The sequence below is a fragment of the Meriones unguiculatus genome, chromosome 1 (genome assembly GCF_030254825.1).
Source record: "Meriones unguiculatus strain TT.TT164.6M chromosome 1, Bangor_MerUng_6.1, whole genome shotgun sequence".
NCBI lineage: Eukaryota > Metazoa > Chordata > Mammalia > Rodentia > Muridae > Meriones > Meriones unguiculatus.
The window spans coordinates 14,129,146-14,145,528 of record NC_083349.1 but is presented as its reverse complement, the minus strand read 5'-3'; the positions used below and the strand labels follow the sequence as shown (position 1 = coordinate 14,145,528).

The window sequence follows — 16,383 nt, the reverse complement described above, 5'->3', positions numbered from 1 at the left end:
TACTATTTTGTCTTTAAGAACAAGCCAGTGTTGCTTTAAAATGTTCACAGTTGGTCTGCAGAGAGTGGTGTCTCTATTGCACAGTAGTGGAAGGTCTCTGCTCTGATCCCTGCGGGTATAAACAATTCCTTCTCCTGTGTGACTTCAGGACACAGAGAAACAGCAAGCGCTTGGGTACATGGCACATCAAAGCTGTCAAGTTCTACTGAGAGCATGAGAAACCCAGGAAAGGCCCACTTCTTTTCCCCATGTGGCGTTTTTGCAGTTGGTTTGGGTCTTGAATCAGACTGCAGGTGATAATGGTCTTGTCATGGAAGACCTGTTCTCATCCCACAGTGACAGATTTGGCTATGTTTCTGGGGGACGTCAGCCTCGGAGGATAGCCTGGTGGAAGGACAGAAGTTGGAGTGGGGTCATGCTCAGGATGCCCTGGAGACAGTCCATGGTGTGGGGCATTTCAATGGTTTTATATGTGAACTTGGAACTCTCAGTATCATCCTTGGAACATAGTATGATTGATGATCCTGGTGGCCAGTGACCTGTTGCAGGGGATTCTGGCATTTGGCAAAGCAAGGATCCTTCACGATGACTGACCATGATCACAGGCATCTTTTGGCAACGAGTGCCGGGGGCCCATGCTTCAGCTCTCCAGCCAGGATCCCTTTTGAATACATGTAGGCTATCTCTCTAATTTTTCAAGGCTCCTTCCAGGCGTGTGGCATAGTTATATACCCGTCCCATCATCAGGAGTGACCTTTGTGTGTAGAACTCCAGGGCCAGGTCCTGGATCTTCTTGTCCAGAGACAATACTTCTTTGATCAGCTCAGATAAAGATCTGAGGCCCCGGATGATCTCCTGTCTCCTGTTCTGTAGAGAAATTCCATCTGCAGACATCATCGAACCGTCCATCACCACAGAGATGAACTGGCTGGTGTAAGCCTTGGTGCTAGCCTCCCCAATCTTGGGTCCTGCGTTGATGTGTGGACACCACAGTTGTCTGTCGGGAGAAAGAGCTGCCTACAGTGTTGGTGATGCCCACAGTCCCAGCACTCCCCTCAGTCATTACAGTATTGTAGTGCCAGGAGTGTGTCTGCAGTTTGGCTTATGAAAAAGTAAATGTCATCCCTGAACAGAGGTGTGTTCCTGTCCAGAAAGCCACTGGCAAGTTCAACCATCACAAGGAACCTTGGTCAGTTCCCTCAAAATTTGCCACATAGCCACAGCTAGGTGGTAGCTGGTTCCACAGCCAATCACGATGAGCCCTCAGCATTGTCGAAACTCCTCGAACGGTCCTTCAAAGCCACCCAGGAGCACTGTGTTGCTCTCAAAATTCAACCTACCTCTCGTGATATTAAAAAAAAAACTGATTCTGGCTGCTCAAAGATCTCTTTCTGCCTAAGTGCACTGAAGTTACCTTTTATTATTTGCTGCACTTCTATTTGCAAGGTCTAGATGGCTCTGGAGGGGTCATCACTAGCTGAGCGCTTGACTCCGTGAATGGGGAGTTTCCCGTCAGCCACTGTTGTGATGCCATCATCTTCTAAGATGAGCTGGTTGGTGTGCTCTATGATGGCACTTGCATCAGAAGCAAAGAAGAATTTTACGGCTTTATCTCCCACAACATGAAGGCCTGTGGAGCTGACCAGTATTTTCACCATAGACTTACAGATAGTCTTCACATTCTCAATATGTACGTCCGATATAAGATGGGGACCTGCGCTGTGGACAGATTGTATTTGCTTCGTAGGTCCATGAGCAGTGGGCTGCCTCTCCTTGTGGCAATGGCTTCTCCTGGGTGTTGGATACTCTTGAAAACCAATGCAAAGGCACGTTCCAACTGCTGAATGACTCTTTCAACCAATGTTGAAAATGTGGTGTCCTCAGTTTCCCTGTTATTGAATACATATTTAATCAGCTTGGTGATGGTCTCCATGTCTGTTTCTGACTCAAACTCATAGCCCTTGCTTTCCAGAATTACCTTAGTATTTTTATTGCTGAGGGTTTTTGTTTGGTTGGTTTTTCCATACTGGACCTTGTATATTTGCGAGAGCCTACTTAAAATGATTCAGAGGTATTTTGTCATATTTTCTGAGTTCTCTAATTCTACTTATTCTAGCATTTTCTTCTGTCCCATCCACACTTTTCTCCCAGCTCTTGAATTTGTATCCCTCTCTCATGCTGTTTCCTTCCTATACATGTAGAATCACAGTCACTCATCTCAGAGCTGAACATGTAAGCCAAATGAGCTGGCTTGCTGTGTGTTGTCTTGGCGATGAATGGAGCTTCTGAATTGAGACCCACTGCTGGGAGGCTAGGCAGGGGTGGGATGAGGGATTCAGCCACATGAGCCTTTGTCTCTAAGAGGTGTGAGCAGCTTGGTGCCTAAGGGACTATTCTCGGGGCTGCACTAGTTCTCTGAGGCATCTCCCAGAGATTTTAGCCTGAGGACCTTCTGTGAGGGCCTCTTTATCAGATACACCACTCAGGAGAACTACATCTCTACTCTCCTAACTCTTCATTCCAGGTTGTGGCCTGGATGCACAGAGGTCAGGGATGTCCAGGAGGCTGAGAGGTCAAGGGTAGACTCAACCATGGCCTTGGCAAAAGCACAAGGAGGATGGAACTGTCCTTTTCCGGGCAGCCTCAGCCCCCCTACCCCAGGTGTCTGCTCCAGCAAGTCCCTCCAGGTTTTCTGTTCAGGAAGGTGGCTGTGTTTCTTCACATCACGACTTATTGTGAGTCAAGGCCCACCCCTTCTCTTCTTCTTTCTCCTCCTTCAAATTGCCTCTATTTCAGCTTCTTAGAATCTGCTACTGATCAGTTTCCACGTGCTGTGCGTTATCCAGCAATTCCCTTTATGTTTGGATCAATTGACAATCACCCCTATGTTTTTTTTCCAAACTGTAAGGATTTGAAAAAAAAAAAAAAAACCTGTGTCATTTCAACAAGATTTGGAGAGAGATGAGTGACTCATATTCAGCCAATATTTTAATCAGCGCAGTAATCTGAGTGTTCTGTCCTCATCTTGAATAAAGAGCACCTGTCTCTTTCAATAACCCACAATTCTTACACCCGTTCCCTTCACCACCATGTGCACACACACACACACACATACACACACACACACACACACACACACACATTCACACAGAGCCACACATGCACACACTCACTTTAAAACACCTTTGTCCCCATATTCCATGTCATGACATTATATGTTCTTTTAAATGAAAGCGTTTTTGTATTTTTATTTATTTATACATTAAAAATGTCTTGTTTCCTGTTTATGAATGAGACCACCCTCAAGTCATTACAAACTTTTGTGCAGTTTCATTTTCCCTCTTTGTGCTTGACAGCAAAGACAAAAACTAGGAATGAGGTACTGAGGATTTGAAAAGTTAGGTTGGAGTGAGAGAGAGAGTCGATGGTAGACATTTTCAAAAAAACCCTCACAAACCTATGATGGTTAATAGTGACCATCAACATGGAAGAATATAAAATCACCTAGGAAACAAACTTCTGGGCCTGTTCATGAAATAGTTTCTGGAGAGTTAATTAGGGTGGGGGAAACCTAACCCTCACTGTGTGGGCAGCACTCTATGGGCTGAGGTCCCAGACTGAAAAAAAAAAAAAAAAAAAGAGAAACAGAGCTGAGCACCACCATTCATTTCTCTCTACCTCACGACTACAGATCAATGTGACCTGTTGTCTCAGTCTCCTGACACTATGATCTCCCCACCACAATGGAATGGACCTTTGAATCATGAGCAAAACAAACAAACAACCTCCCCCCCAAAAAACCCAAAACCCCAAAACCAAACCAAAACAACAACAACAAAAACCCTTTCTCTCCCCTTTTTTTTTTTCAATGCACTTTATTCAGGAACCTTGAACAATCCTCGGACCCTGGGGAAAGCCAGCCCACAGCTTAAATAGCCTCTGGGTAGCCAACCCAGGCGTGCCACGTGGGCAATGCAGATAGGTCCACATACATGGAAGCAAGCCAGATCCTTGGCCTTAGCCAAATGTGGAGTTGTTTGTGACAGAGAGCACTCACCATCGGGAAGGTGGAAGGCGGAAACCAGCTCCATCTTTAAGGCATAGCATTCCGCAGCTCTCTACAGTTCCCCCTTTTTGTTTTAGACGCATCAGGCAAGAGTAGAGGTCTGATCTCTGATATTAGAAATAAATTGGGACTTTGTACCGATGTTCATTTAGGTGTCATCCACCCAAAGAGCATCAGACCCGTCCGATACCTTTTTCTCAGAGGCGGGACCTGGGGCATCAACCCGCATGCAACCAGACATGCTCTTCTCTGGGTCCAAAGCGGCTGACCCTGAGTGCAGTGCTTAGCCTCGCATCCTGAGCATAACATTTTAGCTTTTTATGGTAGCCAACCATGCTTGGGGAGACTGTCCTGCTTCAATGGCTGTAAAGGCCTGAATGATCATGGCTGCATCACACTGTTGTGAGACTCTAATCTTGCATATATACCACAGGCAAACCAAGGAGACCAACACCAGAAGGCCCGCTAACGCTCCCATGCCCGCCCATTCCTTCAGATGATTCATAGCTGCAGCAATCCATGATGATAATCCTGTGGCTAGTCCTGCGTCCACTCTGGTAGAATTTACTGTGACAATGGCCACTCTCAGCTGCTCCATCGTAGTATCGAATTCTTCAGTCCAATTACCTAAAATATGGCTCGACAATTGTTTAGACAGATTTGCAGCACAGGAAAAATTCTCATGTTATATGCTAGTGACTCAAAGTCCAGCATATTTTCATTGACAGCCAAGTTGAGCGATTTGCCATAGGGTATCAATTTGCTCCTGCACGAGGTCAATCCTCTGATTGAACCCCACGGTGGGGGATTCAATCAGCTTTTAACTCACCCGGCTAAACCGCGGAAGATAACCCTTTCTCTCTTAAGTCGCGATTGTCAGGTATTTTGCTGAAGCAATGAGAGCATTAACAATTTCAGTTGCTTTGGCTCCTGAGAGTCTAGTTGACACAGGCTTGCAGGTCTTGTGTCTAAAGATGGCTTTACCAAGGTTAGCTCAGCAAAAGTGCCCAGAAATCTGTCTCCCTCACAGCACTTTGGGCAGTTGATGGCAATATTTATGTGTGAGTAGCGTGCTTAGATAAATGCCTCTCAGTTCTGAGCTGCTAGCAAAAATGCCCACACCTGTGAGGGAAGACTGGGGACGAGCTGCATCACCTACCACATGACTGTCCTCATCTGAGTCCCTTGTCAGTGCTTTCAAAATTTGCCCCAACTGCTTTGAAATGTTCTCTACCTTCTCTGCTTTTTGCAAATTCTCTTTTTCTTATTGACTCATAAAATCCCTGTGTATTAAAACTATCAATCTTTAATCATGTTATTCTCTGTCTTCTCCAGATTTATTTGCTCTCTTATCTGAAGACACAAGTCATCACATCCATTCACATCTTCCCTGTGATTTTTCTCCTAGTTTGGCACATTCATGTTTTCATTCATTCATTAATTTTACAAATCCATGGGTATGAAAACGACAGACCTCATTAGCTCTGGTGGAATTGATAGCTTGGAGATGTAAAAACTAAAGTCTTGGGTTTTTAGAATTTTCATTTTGTTTAGTATTTACTTGCTTAGTTATCTTTATCCATCTGGAATGTATTTGGTTACACCATATGCCAATATCCCATGCCAGATTTATTTAACAAATGTGCATATTTCCTTATGCTATTTATTCAACCTGGCTGTTTGTATATACATTCCTTTCCTGTGGTCTCGGAGTCTCCCTTTAAAATGGAAAAGTCATTAGTTAAGTGAGAGACTTTGTGACAGGGAAAGTTTCCCCCTATTGTTCTTTGTCTCTCAATAACTTCGTAAGCTGTCCTTAGTTCTTTCTTTGGAATATAAATTTTAGAATGGCAGTCAGGTGCAAAGACACGCCTGTGGATGGCATTCATCCTTTCGCTGGTCGGGGAACTGTTCCTTGTCTCTGTATCTAGTCTCTCATTAATGACCTGGGCACAAGCCCATAAAAATTTTAATGCCACTCAGGAAATATTTGCAGTCTTCCTAGTGTGAATTTAGTATAATTCTTGTTACTATTTGCCTCTGTATTTTACACCTTTGTTTTTACAATGGTTATTTTCTCCAGTGATATCCATGAGTAAGTTACAGTTTTCTTCCTATACATAACTTGGTCTGACTGCTAAATGTCCGTCTTAATTCTCAGCGTTTTTGTATATATGACCATACTACGTTGTTGATGATAGTCCTGTGGTTTTACTTTTTATTTGTTTATTCTTGAGACAACATCTCCAGAGAGTTTAGACTAGTCTGGAAATTGATGTGTGCTATGTTTGAAGCTGGTTTTGAATGTGTTAGCCTCTCGATTCTGCCTCCAAAATGATGAGATCACAGGATAGGTGTGCCCTTACCATGCCTGACAATCATTTTTGTTTTGTGTTTGAAAAATTTTTACATGTTGCTGTGTTTGGAAAATCAGAATGTTATATCTTCTGAGTGATCATTTCATGACAAAAACAGGGAGGTAGCCTAACACATTTATTCTCTGTTGTCTGAGAGTTCGATCCATAGAGAAGAAAGTGTGCTTGTTAGGGGCAAGGTGTTTTTTTTTATTTTAAGTTTATTAATTTATTCATTTTACATCCTGAATGCAGACCCTTCTCTCCTCTACTCCTGGTCCACCCTCTCACCTTCTTCCCCTTTTCTCCCTCTTCTTCTTCTGAGAAATGACCCTCACCCTCTATCAACCCTCCCCAGCACATCAAGTCACATCAAGACTGAGCATGTCCTCTTTCCCTGAGGCCAGGCAAGGCAGCACTGCTAGGGAGAAGTGATCCAAAAGCAGACAAAAGGGTCCATATCAGAAAGAGCCCTCCTTTCACTTGCTGGAGGACCCACATGAAGAGCAAACTGCCCATAGGTTTACATATGTGTAGGGGGCTTTATTTCAGTTTGAACAGGAACAAAGCTATTCTTCTTGTATTAATGCTTACTGCTAAAAGACCACTTTTCCCTGTGCTGATACGGTTGGCAAGGCAGGAACTAAAGCCAGTTCAGAAACTCCAAGTGTGTATTACAATATTCTCTGTTCTTATGGCCCAAATTCAAGCCACTTGCAATTCCTAGCCGAGCAGGTCAGACTTAGTAACTGCTCTGGTCTGATTTCCACTGAGCAGTTTCTGTCTTTGAACGAGCTGGACAGCTATAATGGGCAGAGCTAAACTCACTGCCTTCCCTCTACCAACTATTGTGATCCAGGAGGAGCTGTTCAGTGCAGTAGCTGGTTGTCCCCAACTCATTTCATTGGTGGAGGCATCAAGGGTAGATAGGGTACCTCCCTGCAGGGCCCACTCTTGTGGGTCCAGTGGGAGCAGCCTGTCCCTTCCCCTGTCCACAGTCTGCTGACCAGACTTCTCCAGGTTTGCCTGCAACATCTGCTGCAGCCAACCAGGGTCTTAGGTACTGGTTTTGCTCTTTTTAATGCAATCTTTCAGTAACCCCACATATTTGTTCCTTTGCCCTGTAGACAGAAGCCCCATGACTGTAAAGAAAATATTTCCAGGCAGTCTCTGGAGAGGAATCGGTGTGCAACCATTTCATGATAAAATGGGCTATGAGCATCAAGGCCTCATGCATTCACTTCCCTGGCACCTGTGCAATCTCGTTTGATGCCATGTTCCACATTGGGAAGTGGGTCGCTCCTCTGCTTAAAAATGAGGGCCAAAATCCCCAGCTTCTTGGTTGAACCTATAAAGCAAGCCACAATAAAAAGAAACAATACATAGCACTCATTATACTGCTGAGTGGGGAGTTTGTTTAAGACTTGGGCCCTAAATGGTCTTTAATCCCAGGATGCACTGATTGTGACAATGGGAGAGAGCTAGCCGGGCTGTCCCTTATAAAATCAGTGCAAATACGAATAGAATAAAAAAAAATGGTTAAAGGAATCTTGTTTCAGATTGTTTATTCTATAAGGATTTGGGAAAAGCCATTAGGCAATGACTCTATTTGGGACTTATTCTTGGAAAAGCACCTTTTATGTAGGAAAGTCAAAAGGTTAAAGAAGTAAACAGAATTTAAATATAGTGAGTTTTTCTTCATTTCTCTATTGTTAGACTTAACTGCCTTCTAATGGAATAAAAACAGACAAAAACACAACCTGCTGGATCTAGCCCAGGGTTAGGAGAGAAAAGCTTTGGTATCTTGCTGGGGCTTATATATAAAATATTGTTTTGCTTTGGGGGTTCTGTGAAGTGCTTTGGGTCTCAAATTACAATAAATCTCAAAGACTTCTGCCCACTTGTGCCCCTGATGGGCACCCAGGCTGCAGGTAACAGAGCCGTGATTAAGGAAATGCAGGAGAAGGGGAGGGTGAGACACTGGGTTTTCTTTGGGCACCTCGAGGAGCTCAATGTTAGCTCAATTATTGGTTTTCTGAAATATGCCCCGGTGCTTTATTCCGATCAGATTTCCTGCGTCCCACAAGCCTCTGGTGGATAACGGGACAATAGCACGGAATAAATCTGTCCTTGAAATTTAATCTCCGTGTCTGTACGCGGTTAAGAAGAACACCTCCAGTCCTCTGATAAGAGCTGTAGATCTTCCCTAACTGAAGTGGGTTTTGTTCGTTAATTATCTGTAATAGAAAACTCGCAAACAGGCAAATGACCAGGCAGTTGGTATTTATCAGCATGTTAAAATAGAGCTCTTACCAGAGGCTGTGATGAAATGCTAATTTCTTTTGTTAAAAAAAAAGTCATCCACCACTGTGGTTTGGTCTGAGAGCAAAGAGCACACAATCTGCACTTCCTGGCTGCAGAATTTCTAACATCATTTTTTCCAAGATCTCTAATTGTTTGGGGTGAAGGGGGGCCTGGACACAGGGCCCCCAGCAGCTTTTGTCACTCTGTCCCCCTTCTCTCTTCAGCTTTAAGAGGTTCCTGTGGAGAAGAGATCAGTAGATGATACTGGACTCAGAACTTCTTCCCAGTGGTGGGGGACATGAAAGCAGGAAGCAGGGAACACTTCTGCTGTGTGTGAAAGTGTGTGTGCGTGGCTCCTGTTTTCTGAGCGGTGGGGTATGTTCATACTGAACGTGAGACATCAGGGAGAAATCCTATAAAAATAGGATGGCTCTCTGCACTGTAGCCTTGGTGGGGCAGGATTTCCTAAGTCTCTCTCTGTATAATAGCCAAAGGGGGTGGGGGAAGCCGGTGGCAATTCACACAGAGGTGCAGGCTGCCTGCTCCTTGTTTAGGAGGAAACAGACCATCTTGAAGTCACTTTTTCCTCTCTTTCTAGAAACTGTATTGTCTGACTGAGGCCAACCCTCCTGATCTGGGTGTGTACCTCTTGGAACAGACTCATATCCTGGGGAAGTATCCAGGAAATGTTTATTCTTTATTTCAAACTTAGCTTTAAAAAAATTATAAAAGAAAGACCTTCTCATTACAAAAGAAGCAAAGAACACAGAACATGTGAGATGAAAAGTTAGCACCTCTGCTGAGTCCCCATCAGTCTGAATTCCAGGGACATAGCTCTGGTCCCAGGAGGTCTCCTGTGCTGACTGCTGTCACCCTCTGCTAGCATGCACGTGAGAAGAAACATCACATACAGGCCACCCTCGTCTCTGTTCTTTCTTTTTGGCTAACATTTCTTAGATCATTGATTTTATTTGTTTGTTTGGTTATTTATTTATTTCACTTCTCTATATGAACCCTACCTAGTGGTAAATAATATTCTCTGTATCCCAGAGTCTGGTATATTTAACTTGTTCTTCTTGAAGACATATTGAGGTTATTTTCAGTTCTCATCCTTATAGCAATAGGCAGGCAAAAAAAAAGCAACTGATGGGCTGGCGAGACAGTTCAGCAAGTAAAGGTGTTTGCCACACAAGCCTCATGACCTGAGTTCAATCCCAAGAACCCACGTAAGGATGGAAGAAAAGAATCAGTGCCACAGAGTTACCCTCTGACCCTTTATTATGCGGTGGCACAGGGGTACCTCACCCCTCATCATACACTTGCGATAAGAAGCCAAAAGAGTTTAATAGGTGGTGCTTAGAACCTTGGCTTTTTGGGGGAAACAGTGAGTTTCGCTTGCTCCCTTGACATGAGCCTCTCCTTACCCTCTGGCTTCTGCATTTGTGACATTGTCACCAAAGAACATACGCCACGTGACTGTTGGCTGTTGAGAGAATTACACTATGAAGAGCGAGTGTTGAAATAAACTATGTGTGTGAACCAGAGAGGGACAGGGAGAAAGGGAGGGAAGAAGGTAAAGAGGGAAGAGAGAGGGGGAAAGAATGAGAGCCGGGGCGGGGGGGACACTTTGTAAAATAAGGAAGTACTTGGTGGAAAAATTAAGTCTCGTGATAGAAAATTTTAAGCAGTTTTTCCATCTTGCCCTATGTGGTCACTGGAACAGCCCAAGGGCCTCTTTTCAGGACCAGATGATCGACAAGCTTTGGCCAGGGACTCTATATGTACAAGAGGCTGGTTTTGCCCTGATTTCTGCATTTATTTACTTGTAGTAATTTTGCATCTATATTAAATTACTCCTCTTGACAGCCTGCTCATCTCTTTAGGCATTTTACCTCTGGATGGACCAAACACATGAGCAAACGCATGTCAGACAGCTCCACCACACTATAGGAAGCATTCCTTTACCTGCCATAGGTGATCTTAGGATCTCTCCAGATCTTCCTGTCTTGACTGATGTAGGATTTAGAACTTGTCCCTCACAGAGTTTGCCAAATATTATTTTAGCCAGCATCATAGGTTGCTTTCTTATTTTACTGTTTAGTTTTTGGAAGAGAAATGGGGATAATTTTTAACCATTTCAGGCATTTCCAGTTTAAGAAACACATGATTCTTTTTAAAACCATCACATTGCCACTTCACAGCCTAAGTATTTGGTCCGAGTGAAGTTAAGTCTGCTGTGAAGCTGAGATTGTGACTCACAACGTCTCGCAATGCTGGCTGGCTGCCGCAACAGTCTATGGCCACATCTCCTGTCACTGCTTGGTATGGATCTATTGCAACATGCAAAATCCTGTTTTATTATTTCTAGACTCTATTCTCTGTATATTTACTTAATTATTCCTATGTCAGACTGTTACTGCCTTTTTAAGTTATTATCAAGCTACAAAAAAATTGAATTGTGTATTGCCTCATGAATTTAACATCATTATACATAGTGGGTCAAACTGCTTAAAATAATTTCAGTTTGCCACATGTCTTGCATAGAATCTTTCTATACAATCATTTTAAAATGATGGTTCCAAATTCCGAAGGAATTATAATTTTTTTTTTTTTTTGCAATTGCAAGAGAGCTTTATTACGAGAGCGATCGAACTCAGGACCCAAGTCTCACTGATGCAGAGGTAGAGAAGTGGAACCCCGAGCTCTGAGTGAACAGGATTTTTTTTTCAATGAGGCTATTTAAGCTGTGGAATTATAATTTTTTAATGCATTAATTTGGGGACAATTGGGTGTTCAGTGTCCATGCTGTGTTCTACTTGCTCATTTCCACTCAGCCATCACAACTGAGTAAATCCTTCCTCCCGGGTTCTGCCTGGCTTAGTTCACCCCTGAAAGTAGCACCTGGATTCTTGCTGCTGTTTGTGGCAAGCCTTTTGCTGGTGGTATTTTGATCTCTCTGTTTCTGAGGAGACAGGACTTCTTGAATAGCAATTTCGTAGCCAACAAGTCCCCACAGCAGCGGTATTCCTAGTAGCTGTGGTGCTTTGATGAAATGTACACAATCAGCATCAACTAACTCATGCCCAATCCTCCCTAGCCCTTCTTCCTGCTTGCCTTGGGTGTATTCTGAGGTCCATTCGACTTCAGCAGATGGTTTTTATTGTTTAAATTTCTTCTTCCATATGCATTCGGGGATCTATTTTTTCCCTTTCATCACTGTTTTCAGATATATACTTTAAGATATCATATTTTTTTTTGTCGCTTAGTGTTGAATACATTATTTTTCTAATTCATAGTAAACTAGCAAGAAAGAGAGATGATAAATATTAATAAATCTCACTGATTTTCTTTGACCTTTCATTTCTCATTTCTCCCATGCTTTTCATTTCTCATTTCCACCTTCCTCTACTCTGTGGGTTAGCAGACATCCTGCATCTGTTATTTAATGATTACTTAAGACTTTTTTTTTCTTTTGGCATGCACATCTCCATTCTTCTCTAGGAAAACACAAGGAATGAAGATCAGGCCCGTTATTTCTTATATCTGAGTCTCCATCTAGGTTGGCATTCCAAAACATGGAGACATGAAAGGAGGTACTGCCCTTTCTATTCAGTGCTGTTTCTGTACGCGTCAGTACTATGTGTTTTGACAGTCTCTTCATCTGAGGAGTGTTTGCATGCCCATGCTGGCTAGGCAAACCTTCGGTTTCTTTCCTTCCCCCTTCTCTCCCCTTCACCCCATTCTCCTCTCCTTGTTCCTCCCACTCTAAATCTTTTTACTGACCTGGAGTGGACTTGTTGAGCTTCAAGCCCCAGGGACCTGCCTGTCTTTGCCTCCTCAGAATCTGGACTGCAAGTGGCGATAGGTATAGCTGGCTTTCCATGTGGTCTCTGGGGGCAAATGGAGACCAGCTAAGGCCAGCTCTGTACCAACCCAGCCATCCCCTCAGTCCCCTTAAAGAATTGTTTTACATTCACATTTGAAATTCAGTCACCTCCAAGGAAGTATCTTGATGTTGACAGTCTTGTACACCTCTCAGCTTTGATGTGCTTTTCAAAAGTTTGATTTCTTACATATTGTGAACTCTCTGAAGAGTCAGTGGTAGGTTTGGGACCATACTGAGGTTCCCACGTTTAGTTCCAGATGGCCTTGAGTGTTCCTAGTTAACATTTCCTAACATTAGGAGGAAGCTGTTTAGCCAGCATGAGTGTGTGTGTGTGTGTGTGTGCACTGAGTGGCTTTGAGCATCTTCCTATTTTAGGATCCTGCCAATAAGTTTAGGGTTGGCAAGATAGTAAGAAAATAAGTGGGTCTCCAAGAGTGCACAGTATGCATCCAGGGCATCCCCTGACTGCCACCATTGACTCAGTAACTCATACAACCTACAGGTTGCTTTTGCTTAAGGTACAATTGTCCATCGACACATGCCTTGTCTGGGTGTACACAGAGAGGTAATCACTAATGTCCTTTTACTGGGGGACCAATTCTTCCTCCCATGAAGGTGAGTCAGTTGTACTAGGGACCTAAGCAGATGCATTTAAGGCAATTACCCAGCTGTCCTTATGGTTGGGACGGTGCCCTGGGTCATTCAGGTGGCCTGAACATCATCAGAAGGTCTTTAAAGGGGTGAGGAGGCACAGAGGAGCAGTCAGAAGAATATGGCATAAGAAGCACTCTACCTTCCACTGCTGGGTGGAGGGCAGGGCCATCAGCCAGGGAGAGCTGGAGACAGTCAAGGGGATGGTTTCTTTCCTGTAGCCTCAAGGAAGTCAGCCTTGTGACACTGCCCTGTCAGCTCTGGGAGGCTCGTGTCTAACTTCCAGCTCATGAACTTGCAACTAATGAAGATGTCACTTTCTTTCAGCTGTTGTCTGTATTCTTCCTTTCAGCTGCAGTAGGAAGGCAGCATTTGGGTATGGGGGTAGGGAAGCTGACTTATAGCTGAGCATCAGCGTTGGCTCTAACACCAGGCAGATGTCTGCTCACATCTGGGCTAGATGCTGTGGTGAGTAGATGCCTGGGGCTTGGACCTGGTTGCTTTGTGCTTGGTTTCTCAGCATTTGCGCCTGCCCTGCTGGAGGAGAGGCTGATGGAGGGAAGCATCCTAGAAATGGACCCAGCACCTTTGCTGAGAGGCCTAGGAAAATCGGTTCATCTCGTCAATGGCTGTTTCTTCTCCACTAAAATCACTAAGGTGCTGTGTGGGTGAGTCTGGGCAGGGGTTCAGGGAATACCCTTGGAGTCTCTGTGACTTTCTGCATGCATGTCTGCGGTGGAATGTGAAACAGTCTTGGCAATAGCTCTGAGTGTTAGCACTTTTGTTTTTGGCTTCAAAATTCCTTCTTGATTGTCTAATGTTAACAGTAGCTCAGCAGAAGGAAAGCACATGAGCTTGGGCACATGCTTGCATTGCACAGGAGTGTATGCACACAAGTACATAAACATGCATGCAGAGCGCACACACACACACGAGTGCATACATATGTATACACCTGCACACACATATGCACAAGTATACACGTACACCTACCTGTGCACACATGCATACACAAACACACAAACATGTATGCAGTCGCTCACAAATGGGCACCCTCAGAGTTCCAGCAGCTTCCAGGGTTTAGATCAGCAACAGATGGGCTCTTTGGCTGCTTGTGCGAGGAGCTTTTCCAGTGTGCTGTAGCATAGGAAAGCCAGAGAGGCCTAACAGAAGCACTAGACGATTCAGGATGTCTTCTAGTTCTTACTATGTGCCAGGTAAAATGATCACCAGTTACATGTGTCCTCTCCTTTCATCATTGCATTTTTTTAACAAGATATAAGACCGCTGTGCTCATTTTCAGCTGAGAAAATAGGCTAGGTAGCCTTAGTAAGGACTGCAGCTTGCACACTGACAGTACTCCACTGTGGTGCCTGTGACTCTATTGCAAACCCCAAGAGCTCCATGCATGTCATCTCAGAGTGGACTGGCATCCTGGCTCTGCCAAACTTTCACCCATCATCCACTTACCTTCCATTCATGCACCATCCACCATCCTTCCGCCATCCATGCATCTACCACTAACTTGTTCATTCACCATCCACCCCTAGTCCACTATCCATCTGTGCATCCATCCATCCATCCATCCTTCCATCTACCCATTCATCTTCCCTCCATTTGTCCATTCGGCCACCACTTACCTCTCAGAACATTAAAAAGAATTCAAAGGTCAAAACTGTTAAAAGTGAGCATGGAAACAGGCACATTTATAAATCACAGCTCAATAAATTCTTCTCTATAACATCATGGTGATTTGTTGAGGTTTGCCTCTCTTAAGGCCATCCTTTGATCGTCTGTAAACTTGGTCATTCTGAGTATTATTCTCTCTCTCTCTCTCTCTCTCTCTCTCTCTCTCTCTCTCTCTCTGTGTGTGTGTGTGTGTGTTTTAATTTGGGGATGAGCCCTCACCTTGAGGCCCAGATGTCCTCCTGCATCTGCCTCCCATGTCCTGCAATTGCAAGCTTTTTTTTGGACATAATTATGGTCTTGTGTTGCTACTGGGGCTTGAACTCAGAGCCTCCCCATGCTAAGCAAGCTATCTGTTAACTGAACTATGTTCTCAACCTCCTGCTCTTGCTCTGGGGTCACTCTGAAAGCCCATCTATTCCAATGTGATACCATAAGCCTTATGACTCACTACTGATGATGGTGTGAAAACTGATTTTAGCATGGAAAATATATCTACTAGTCATATATATTTTAAGAAAATTTAGGAAAAGTTATAATGACCATGTCTTACTGATGCTTTGGCATTTGAAATGTGCCTAGATGGAGTCTACTTTCTATTGGTTGCATGGAGGTCTCGGGCTGTGCTCTGATTGTCCAGGCTCAGAGCTGATACCATACCTGTGGAATTTACAGGGAAACTCCAGGTAAGGGTCAGGAGCTTTCCAAATATGAGGTGATGATAATGTTTGGGCGGAGGGCACTAGTGTAAACTCCCATTTAATCTAAAGCTTCTTGGCCTTGGCATGAGAAAGTCTTCAGTCTGTTTGGGTTTTGACACTTTCTGGATGAGATCTACAAACCAGGAGATTGTATGCATGCTTACGGAAGCCTTGCAAATTTGAATATCTTGCAGACATAGGAGCTCATTAGAACAACCTACATCCGTCTCTAGAAGTGAGCCTGAGCTGGCATCAGTATTCCACTTGCAGGATGGAAGAGGTGGGGACTGGGAAGCGAGGTTATCCACGGCTACAATAGCCCAGGATGATTCTTTTCTGCTTAGATGACACAACTGCAGAGTCATCCGGAGAACTCGTTGGAAATATTTTGACCATTACAAAGATATATTTTGAAAAAAAAAAAAACTTGATAAGAGAATCTCTGAGTGTCCTTCATCCGCAGGAATGCTGACTGACTGAAAGAGCAGGGTGTCATCACCTCTTGAATTTGGCCACATGCTTCATTCAGGACACACCCTGGAGATGGTTCCTTCAGCTCAACTCATGCAATTTAGATTAATAGTAGGCTAGCAGCTGGAATGTCACTAAGGCGATTCAATGTTTCTGTTGGGTGTGTGTGTGTGCACGCCTAAGGATGTATGTGTGCAGTGCACATTTGTGTAGTTCAGGTTTGAGACTGGGACTTTCAGTGGACCTGGAGCTCACTGATTCAGT

At 44.0% G+C, this 16,383-nt stretch overlaps 1 pseudogene; it reads right to left on the bottom strand.

The window, feature by feature from the left end:
* Positions 1-325: 325 nt before the first annotated feature.
* LOC110548478 (glutamine--fructose-6-phosphate aminotransferase [isomerizing] 2-like) lies at positions 326-14,767 on the bottom strand (annotated as a pseudogene).
* Between the last annotated feature and the right edge of the window lie 1,616 nt (positions 14,768-16,383).